Below are 10,295 nucleotides of genomic sequence, written 5' to 3' on the forward strand. Positions count from 1 at the left end.
CATTGCCAGTATATAGAAATACAATTGGTTTTTGCATATTGCCTTTATATTCTGCAACCTTGCCAAATTCACTGTTCTAGTAGTTTTTGTTTGGGGGAGGGGGTGGGGAAGATTCCTTTAGATTTTCTACATATACAATCATGTCATCTGTGAATGAGAGAGTTGTACATCTTCCTTTCTAATCTGATTAACTCTCATTTCTTTTTCTTGCCTAAATGCATGGATTAGCACTTCCAATACAATGTTGAATAAAACTGGTGTGAGTGAATACCTTGCAATGTTCTCAGTCTTGGAGAGTAAGTATTAGATAAAGGTGTTAGATAAAAGTTTTTCATAGTTGCCCTTTATCAAATGGAGGAAGGTTTCTTCTGTTCCTATTTTGACAAGTTTAATCATGAACAGGTGCTGAAATTTGTTAAATGACTTTTCTGTATATGAGATGATTATATGATTTATTCCCTTTGTGTTGTTAATGTAATGAGTAACATTGTTTTTTGTTGTTGTTGTTGTTTTTTGGCTTTAAGCAACACAAATTCATTCTCTCACAGTGTCTGTGGGTCAAGAGTGTGGTCATGTGGGTTGACTGGATCCTGTTCAGGGTCTCACCAGATCTCAAGGCAGTAATTGGAATTTCAGTCTTGTCTAAGGCTTGGGGTCCTCTTCCAAGATCATTAATTGTTGGTATAATTCAGCTCCTGTTGTTGTAGAATTGCTTGCAGTAAGTGGAGGGCTGTTAGAGGCTGCCCACTGTACCTTGCCATCTTGCCCTCTCAACAACATGGTAGTTGGCTTATTCAAGGCCATCAGGAAAATTTCTCTCTAGTCTGCTACAATGGAGTTTTATATAATGTAATCACAGATGTGATTATTCCATCATATTCACAAGTCCTGCTCAAGTGAGGGAATTATACAGGGTGTGTACATTGGGGCCTACGTTGATTGATTTTTGAATGTTAAAACCACCTTGCACCTCTGGGATACACAGAAGAGAAGGCAATGTGAAGATGGGGGCAGAGATTGGAGTGATGCAGCCACAAGCTAAGGAATGCTGTCAGCGACCAGAAACAAGAAGAGGAAAGGAATAAATTTTCCTCTAGAGCATCTGGAGGGGATGTGACCTTGCTGACATCTTAATTCAGACTTCTGGCCTCCAGAACTGAGAGAGAATAAATTCTTGTTGTTTTAAGCCACTGAGTTTGTGATAATTTGTTATGGCAGTCATAGGAAACTATTATAGATTTTGTTCATGATGTATTATCATTTTTATAATTTGCTGGGTTTGATTTGCTAATATTTTGTTAAGAATTTTGCTATCTATATTTATGAAAGATAGTGGTCTATAATTTTCTTGTGATGTCTTTGTCAGGTTTGGTATCAGGATTATGCAGGACTCATAAAATTATTTAGGAAATGTTCTTTCTTCCTCTGTTATCTGAAAGACTTTGTACAATATTTGTATTATCTCTTCCTTAAATATTTGGTAGAAGAAATCAGTGAGGCCTTCTGGGCCTGGAATTTTCTTTATGAGAAGAATTTTAAGTATAAATTTGATTACTTTTTTTTAAAGATTTTTTTTTTATGTGGACAATTCTTTTAAAGTCTTTATTGAATTTGTTACAATATTGCTTCTATTTTACGTTTTGGTTTTTTGGCCATGAGGCATGTGGGATCTTTACCTCCCTGACCAGACATCAAACAACGCACCCCCTGCATTGGAAGGCAAAGTCTTAACCATTGGACCACCAGCGAAGTCCCAAGTTTGATTACTTTAAAGGATATAGAGCTGTGCAGATTTTCTCTCTCTTCTTGAGTCAGTTTTAAGTTGTATTTTTCAATGGATTTATTTCATCTAAGTTGTAACTATTTCTCTTAAGATGTATACTTACACATGGAACTGTCAAGTCAAAAGGAATGAGTATTTTAAATTATGACAACATTTATTGAGCTAACATTTAGTGAGCACTGCTATATACACTTTTCACATATTAACTCATTTAATTCTCACAACAACTGTACGAGGTGGGTATTATTATTGTCCCCATTTCTAATTAATGAAAAACAAGTGAGACAGAGAGGTTAAGTAACTTGTATACGTCACACAGCTGATAAGCATCAGAGCTAAGCTCTAACCACTTACACCAGTGCTTCTCAAAATGTACTCCCTGGACCAGCAGCATCAGCATCTTCTGGGAACTTGTTAGAAATGCAAATTCTCAGACTCCACCCCATAGCACAATTTCAGAAACTCTGGGGGTGGTGCTCAGCAATTTGTGTTTTCATGAGCCTCCATGTGATTCTGATGCATGCAAAAGTTTGAGAACCACTGACTTATACCATACTCTTCTCACACACATTCCCAAATTACCTTCCGAAAAGGCTATTAATTTACTTCTACCAGTAGTGAATGAGAGTGCCCATATCCCTCGGCCTTACCAAACTCACTGTGAGCAATCTTTATACACCAGTCTGATAGACAAAGAGTAGTATCTTGTCTCTTTAAAAATGTATTTCAATCCTCCTTCCAGTGAGACAGTCAGGTTCTGTCCCTTCTCCTGTTCTGCTTGGGCTTCCTTTCTTCTGCATGGCTTCTGGCTCTATTGACCTTCCACTTTGGGGGGTTATCAATCCTAACAGTTCTGACCTTGCCAGGCAACCATGTGGTGCTTAGCTTGAGTCCTAAATCAATCTCATTTTTTGGGAGTAGGGAGAAGCAAATAGGAAGTAAATTAATACTTTGCATCATGGTGCCAGTGTGCTAAGCAGCAGTGGGGATGATAGATACGGGAGCAGCAAAGATCTGCAGTCACCCCAAGTGATAGCTTCAAAAGTGTTCGGGGGACCTAATCCCCAATCTCAAGATTTTTTGGAGCGAGGATACCTTTCTAATGTCCAAGAGCAGAAAAACCTTGGTTAACGAGGGTTCCCATGAATTGATTTCATGGTGTTTCCCATTATATTTTCACCACATTGCAGAAAAGCACATAGACGTTGAGCTGGTTAAATCTCACAGGGCTAATCCCACTTATGGTCCCTAATAATTATTGAGTTGTAATATTCACCTCCGCATCAGCCATATCAACACAGCATTAACAGAAAAAACATGGATTTTGGAGACAGACTTAGGCTTGAAACCCAGCCCTTCTGCCTCTGAGATGTGTGGCCTTGGATAAGTTACTGAAGCTCTTTGATCCTGTTTTATTATCTATAAAGTGCCAAAAATAGCACCTATCTCACAGTTTAAGGATTAAATAAGATAATATGTGTTGTGCCCAGCAGAGTGCCTGGACCATAGGAGACACTCAATAAATGGATGCCGTTGGTTTTCTCTTTCCTCTGCAATTTCTGTGTGCTTGAATGTGTGTTTCTAGTGTAAATAATACGTTTAATACCCTTTGATGATCTCTCTTTTGACAGATGACATCTACATCTGTGCAGACTACTAGGTCGGCCACTTGCAGGTCAAGAGGGACACCACCCTTCATGCCAAGGAGCGTTCTTACAAGCAGAGGGTTATGTAACAGGCACCAGGGTTTAGCTTCTTTAATGAAACTCTTATCAAAAAATGAGGGACTCCTTCCTTGTGTTTTGGTAGCTTCAACCATCACCTCTTTTTCTCCTACCTCAACAAGAAGTTCATTAAATTGTGTTTCCATACCATTTATAGCTGTAGTTATACCAATGAGAGCAACTCTCATTTCTGGACAAGCAATTGCAACATGAAGCAGAAGCCACCCACCCAGTCTGGATCCAAAGAGTACATAATTCCTCCATTTCTCCACTGTGGTTCTCATAAATTATCACCTGTACTTCCAACTCCCGAGTGATCAGATCTCATAAAGACATGGCCCAGAAATGGGCAAAACTCCTCAACTACCAATACTTTCATACCATTCACATGTGAAAGATTGCCAGGAACAAAAGTAACTCCTAAGTTTTGCCTTTTAGCCCCTATAGGCTAGGTTTGGAAGGTCTGGCCCACTAAGGGGAGAGGAGGGAAGAGATAAAGAGATCCTCTCTCTGTGACCACACAAGGAGTCCCTCTGAGAAGAGCAGCCCGTAGTGGGTGAGTCTGGCAATTCCAGAACTCCAGCCTGCCGGTGAGTGCCATGGCGAAAAGGGCTGATGGAGTTGGAGCAGTCTGGGCCCAAACTCCAAACCAATAAAACAAAGTTCCCTTCCAAAAAGTCCTGCACTTAGGAGAAACTGCTGGAAGCATCACCCAAATTGAACAAGGCATGGGCAGCAAGGCCAAAGGAAAGAGCAGGTCCAAATGAAAGCAGGGGAGGGAGCAGAAGAGGTGGGTCCAGAAAATCCAAAGTAATTTTTTTCCCCTAACCTATTGGTAGAAACTTAAGCTTTTTAAACGACGAGCATTTCAATTCTACTCATGTATCTAAAAATCTTTTTAAAATACCCACCTTCTTGATGTACCATTGGTTTTAAAAGTGCCATACATTTTTCTGTATAAATAAGGAATAGATTTATATTTGCTTCTCCACTCACACTATGTATATAAAAGCTCTTTTGTCATGAACAAGGAGCTTAGCTTTGATTGTAATACGTGTGTGTATAATTACTTATTTGTAATTCATAGGAACTTTCATTGAAGAAGATAATCCAAAAGAGAACCACCAGTTAAGTAGGGGCTCCTGCCAACTAAATTATGTGAACAGTTCTTGTATGATTGTTTGTAACATGTTTTTTTTCTAGTGAGGGTTGGACAAAGGAAAATAAGTTTTTAAAAGCAGAAATTCAGGGTGTGTCTCATGTAGCCTTAACACTATCTGGTGACTTTCTTCTAAAATTTCCCTACATCATTTTGCTATCCTATTATCATTTTAACATTTGGACTTTTATCTTGACACCAACTAGATAGTGCACTTGTTAAAGCAAGGACCACATTTCTGATTTTGTTCATTTTTGAATCTCCCAGGGCCTTGTCAATATAAGGAATGTCCAATTACATTGTTAAGTGAGCTATGGAAGATGCAGGTTGGGCACATGCAATAACTTCCTAAGTGGAAACTTTTAAAATTGGTTAGTGACCTAAGTGAGGCCACATACCCTTACTGTTGGACATTATTAACCATTACGTTGCCCTTAGGGTGGTTTAATCCGTATGACTTGGATAGTCTCTTTGGATTGTTCCTGTCCCTGTGTCCTGTGGGAAAACAAAATAATAGAAAGGCTGGACATCTTATCTGGAACTCACCCTGGCCAACAGAATTAATTTTTGTTTGCTCCAAAGGCTAAGGAATGAAAACAACGGACCTAGAATCTAGATCTTTTCACCAGATCTGGTTTCAGCAAACAAGTCAGTCTCCAGCCTACCCCAGTCACCACACCCTTTCTAATTCAGAGAAGGGAACAAATGAATTTTGCAACGTTTTTATGCTCTTAAAAAAAGTAGCAAAACGCTCCAAATTAAAACTGTCTAAAATTCTTCTTCTAAATGTACCTGCACATAAAACTTACTAACACCTAACTTAAAATATTGTTACGAAAGCCGAATGAACGTCCAGCATTAAACTCAGTGTCTCACAAACAGCGTTTCATGGAACACTACTTCGTAGATTTTCACAAACAAAACATGTCTGTACATGGTCAAATACATCTGAAAAATTCTGGGTTAAACACAAAGTACAGCTGGCGCTGCCCTCCGCAAGCAGCTTCTGCGCTAGGCCGGCCGGGCCGTGCCTGGGACACCGGCCCTGGGCCTCCGGGCGGGAGGCGTGGCCTGCATTGAACAACAGCCCCTAGACAGCCGCCACATCCTCAGCCAAGACGGGGATAGGATACGAGCGCCGCCCCACATTACGATTTTATACATTGGCTGAGTGCACGATCTGATGGCCAGATGCTTGGAAAACACTTGGGTGCTTCTCATTGAACACCAGCACCCTTCCCTGTCTCCCCTAAGCACCCGGTTCTCCGCCTGGCGCTGCGCGGAAGCCCCTAACCCCATCCTCCCCGGCTGAGGCTGCACTTGGGTGGGGGTGTCTAAATAACCCCCGGGGGCAGGCATGGCCGCTCGGGGCTACCCTACCCGGGGGCGCGTCTCCGTGCTGCACCAGCGGGAGGAGGGGAGGAACCCCGGGCGCAGGGCGCTAGAGAGCCATCGAACGGGTTACCTAGATGCTGCCGAGGCTTTGCTCCGCGCCCACCCCAGCCCGCTAGCCTTTCACCTGGCAGATGCATTCCTAGGAGTGACTGCAAACGCGATTCTAGAAAATTCGCTGGTTGATGTGATTCTTTCATAAACTGGATTGTTATCCTTATTTTCTACCGTCCTCCCATCATAAAGGGAAACAATCATTGGAAAAACCCAAAGTAAAGACTTAAAAACAAAAGCAGCAGACCTGGTTAAGTCCTTGATTAACGAAGCCATTAAAAGCCAATGCAAAGTTAAATTTTTACCTGCTAGATTTGCTGAACGTGGGTGCACGCCTGGAGTTCAATTTCAGGGCTTTAGTCACTGGTGCCCCACCTTTAGCCACCAAAGGAAAGGCTCTCAGCCATCCTGCAGCCTCCTGGTTCTAGATACACAGGGAAAACTTTGGGTAAGTGGGGAAAGGAGGGAGAATGGTGGAGTGGTGGGTGATACTCACACCCTGGCTCCTCCCATCACCAGCTGAGATCAAGGCCCTTTACCCACCTGAGGCCAGGTGTTGCTTCTTTGTGAAAGGGGCTCTTGATGCTTACTCACGTTGTTGGGATGCACGCCACAGGCCTACAAGGCCTGCACTTGTCCAGCTTTAAGACTGAAGAAAGAGCCCAGAGTCAGCAGCAGAGACGTCAATGGTTTGATGGACAGAGGAATCTTACATGTCTGAAGCAAGGTCCTGGAGGGACACCTCACTGTGTGCAGCTGACTGTGGGCAGGACATGGTGGCAGTCTTCGCTTGGTGGGGGGAGGGGAGATTACCAGTTATAGGGGAATTGATGTCAGGTGGGCTCATTAGTTACCAGGGAAACCAGGGGAATGGCACGCCCCTCACCGCCCCTTTGATAAGAACAGTCACTAGCTGGGGCCTGGGACAAGAACAAAGGAAGATCAGTCGTGTGTAAGGTTTAGGTGAAACAGGCACTGGTCAGGCAGGGGATGTACAGAGAGCAAGAGAACAGCCATCTTGAGAGGCCTGACCATACACACAGGCTACTTAATTCGTTGCCCAAATATTGCGGAAACAGCAGAAAAGAAAAAAAAAAAAACAACACAAAGTACAGGCTTTCTCAGAGCCTTTAATATGCTGAAGACATTGTGAATTTTCAGGAACTGATATAGTGCACCCTTTTCCATGCTTATTTGACCAAAGAACTCCTTTTTCCTGCACCTCCGAAGAATGCTCTATAGAAAACAATTTGGAAATCCCTAGTAGTGACAGACACTAAGGGCCTCCTCCACAACCTTCCCCTGCTTTCTCCTTGCTGTCAGAAGCCTGTTTGGTTCATTCTAGCCTTCCATAGAGGCTGGGTCCCTCCTCAGCTCCAGAGGATGGATAGTGATTAGACCAAAACCAGCACATTTGATCTCATTCCTTTTGGTTCAAGCATGAGCATGTCATGCAATTCCGGCTGATAAAATTTGAGGGAAAACCTTTTGGGGAGTTTTCTAGGAGGATTTGTTTCAAGCTAAAAAAAAAAAAAAAAAAAACCAAGACACTAACATTCCATTTTCTATGCCTGGACTTCTGTATATGAGTTGGCAACTGTGACCGCCAGTGGGACCATGGAGAGAGCCAGCTTCAGAGGCACGCTGAAACACCCAAGATCACTGAGAAGAAAGATGGAAAGAGCCAGGATCCTTGAGTGTACTGAATCACTGATTTTACCAGCCCTGCAACTGTCCTATCTTTGGAATTCTCTTCTGGGACATTATAAATGTCCTTATTTTAAAAGTCACTTTATTTGTTTGTTTGTTTTAAATACTTGCAGTTAAAATCATCCAGGTATGGGCGTCTAACTAGTCAGAACCTTAATACCATTGGCACAAGTACAGAACATTCAAAGTATGTGTTTGGAAATGTTAATTGTTGAAAAGCAGTAGCTTATTTCAAATTAAGTATCTCCTACCATTATTACTGGGATTTGCAATCTTTATATTTAAATGAATGACTCTAATATCAACATTTTTAGTGCCACTAAGTTAGAAAATTGAACATTTATTCCTTAGCAACGGCGACGGGCTATGATGATAATCATCGAAGTGCTGCAACAATGAAATCCATAACCAACCGCTGAAATCCCTCAGAGCCGCTTAGGGAGCAGAACGTGCACGACAGCCCCGTGTCTCCCTGTGGTTGCCTGGTGTGTGTGCTGCACCACGTGAGGGCTGAGACTGTTCTCCCCTTTGCGGCCAACACATTTGCATAGAGTCCTCCCTGTGTGCAAAGCCCTGGGTGAGGCTCCCCTCCCCTGTCCTCCAAGCCTTACTCCCCCATGAAAGTCCTATTTGAGTCTCATTTCCGTGAAACCTCCCTAATTCCTGCAGCCTCCACTAAGCAACCTTTTCAAAGAATTCTTCCTCGATGCCCAGTCTGAACCATTTATTTTGGCATTTAATTGTACTCACCCCATAGCTTCTCTTATTAGTTAATATTTTATCTGGGCCCCCTTGTTGAATGAAAGTAATAGAGTGGGGCTTCCCTGGTGGCGCAGTGGTTGAGAATCTGCCTGCTAATGCAGGGGACACGGGTTCGAGCCCTGGTCTGGGAAGATCCCACATGCCGCGGAGCAACTAGGCCCGTGAGCCACAACTACTGAGCCTGCGCGTCTGGAGCCTGTGCTCCGCAACAAGAGAGGCCGCAACAATGAGAGGCCTGTGCACCGCGATGAAGAGTGGCCCCCACTTGCCACAACTAGAGAAAGCCCTCACACAGAAACGAAGACCCAACACAGCCATAAATAAATAAATAAATAAATAAATAAATAAATAAATAAATAAAAAGAAAGTAATAGAGAGAAGGTGGAAGTGATAAGAATATTGTCTAAGTTTATGGTTCTCAACTCTGTCAGACCCAACACCCCCTTTTTATATGAAATACTTTTGTAATGCCATTTATTATGAAATTCATAGATAAGGTAACTGACCTACACACATAATTTCAAAATATATCAATACAATGCCCTAGCTGTAGTTTAAAAGAGAAGAATAGGAAAGTAACCTAGGATAAAGTAATATCTATTTCAATATGTAAATGACTGACATGATTGCATTGCATTAGAAGCCACAATGAATTACGGAGAAAACGCAGACTGATACAGGATGTTGTTTTACAACTCAAATACCACACACCATGGTGCTTTAGTGATGTGACTTTCTGAAAGGATGAACAATATTTGCTGAAGTTAAAAAAAAAGCCAAAATACAACCTACCTTGATTTATGTGGTAGGCTCAATCCTAGCAATTCGGCATATATTAAAACTATGGAAAAAATACTTTCTGTCTATATGTAAAGTAAGTCTAGTTCTAGGTTCAAATAATTATAAACAGGTTTTTCACCTAATGAATGACTGAAAGGATATTCAAAAGTTGCAAGGGATGCAGGACAATACTTCATTGCGGGGCACAGTCCTGCACATTTTAGCAGGCCCAACAACTCTGGCTCTTATCCACTGCAGGCCAGCAGTAAGCCCCAAATCATTAGATAACCCCTAAAATCCCCACAAGTTTCTAGAAAGCCCTCTGGGAGGTATTGGTTCTAGTGAGATCCGCTGAGCTAAACCGAGGCCAGCTGAAGATGGGATTATTATTAGATAATCCAGAATCTTACCGTCAGCTTTAAAGGCCCTGAGAGCCTGAGTTAACCCCATGATGCCAGTTTACTGGTTCACCGCCATGGTTCTCAAGGGGGCGCTGCAGACCAATCAAAGAAGGCAGCAAGTCGGGGCCCGGGGCGCAGTCGAGGGTGGTCTGTCTGCTTCTTTCTCAGGTGTTTTCCATTTGTTCCATTTACCAGGTGAGTTCCATGTATTCTTCTGTTTGAACAAAGGGTTCCTTAGTTTTAAGAAGTTAATGTTATAGATGTTTTGACAGTTTTTTTCCAGATTTATAATTTCTGAGAGAAGATGTGTTGACCTCCTCACCCCATGCCGTAAGTGAATGTCCCATTTGGTTCTTGTTTATGATTTCTACTGCTTTATTGAGACTCACTATATACTGAATCGCTATCATCATAGTTTCCTTTAATTCTTTGAACATATTCGTAATAGGTGCTTTGAAGTCTTTGCTAACTTCTGGGCCCACTCAGAGTCAATGAGCTCTGGCAACTACTCAAACCTGAATCTCACATCT

The sequence above is a fragment of the Balaenoptera ricei genome, chromosome 12, assembly GCF_028023285.1.
Source record: "Balaenoptera ricei isolate mBalRic1 chromosome 12, mBalRic1.hap2, whole genome shotgun sequence".
In the NCBI taxonomy this organism is placed as follows: Eukaryota; Metazoa; Chordata; class Mammalia; order Artiodactyla; family Balaenopteridae; genus Balaenoptera; species Balaenoptera ricei.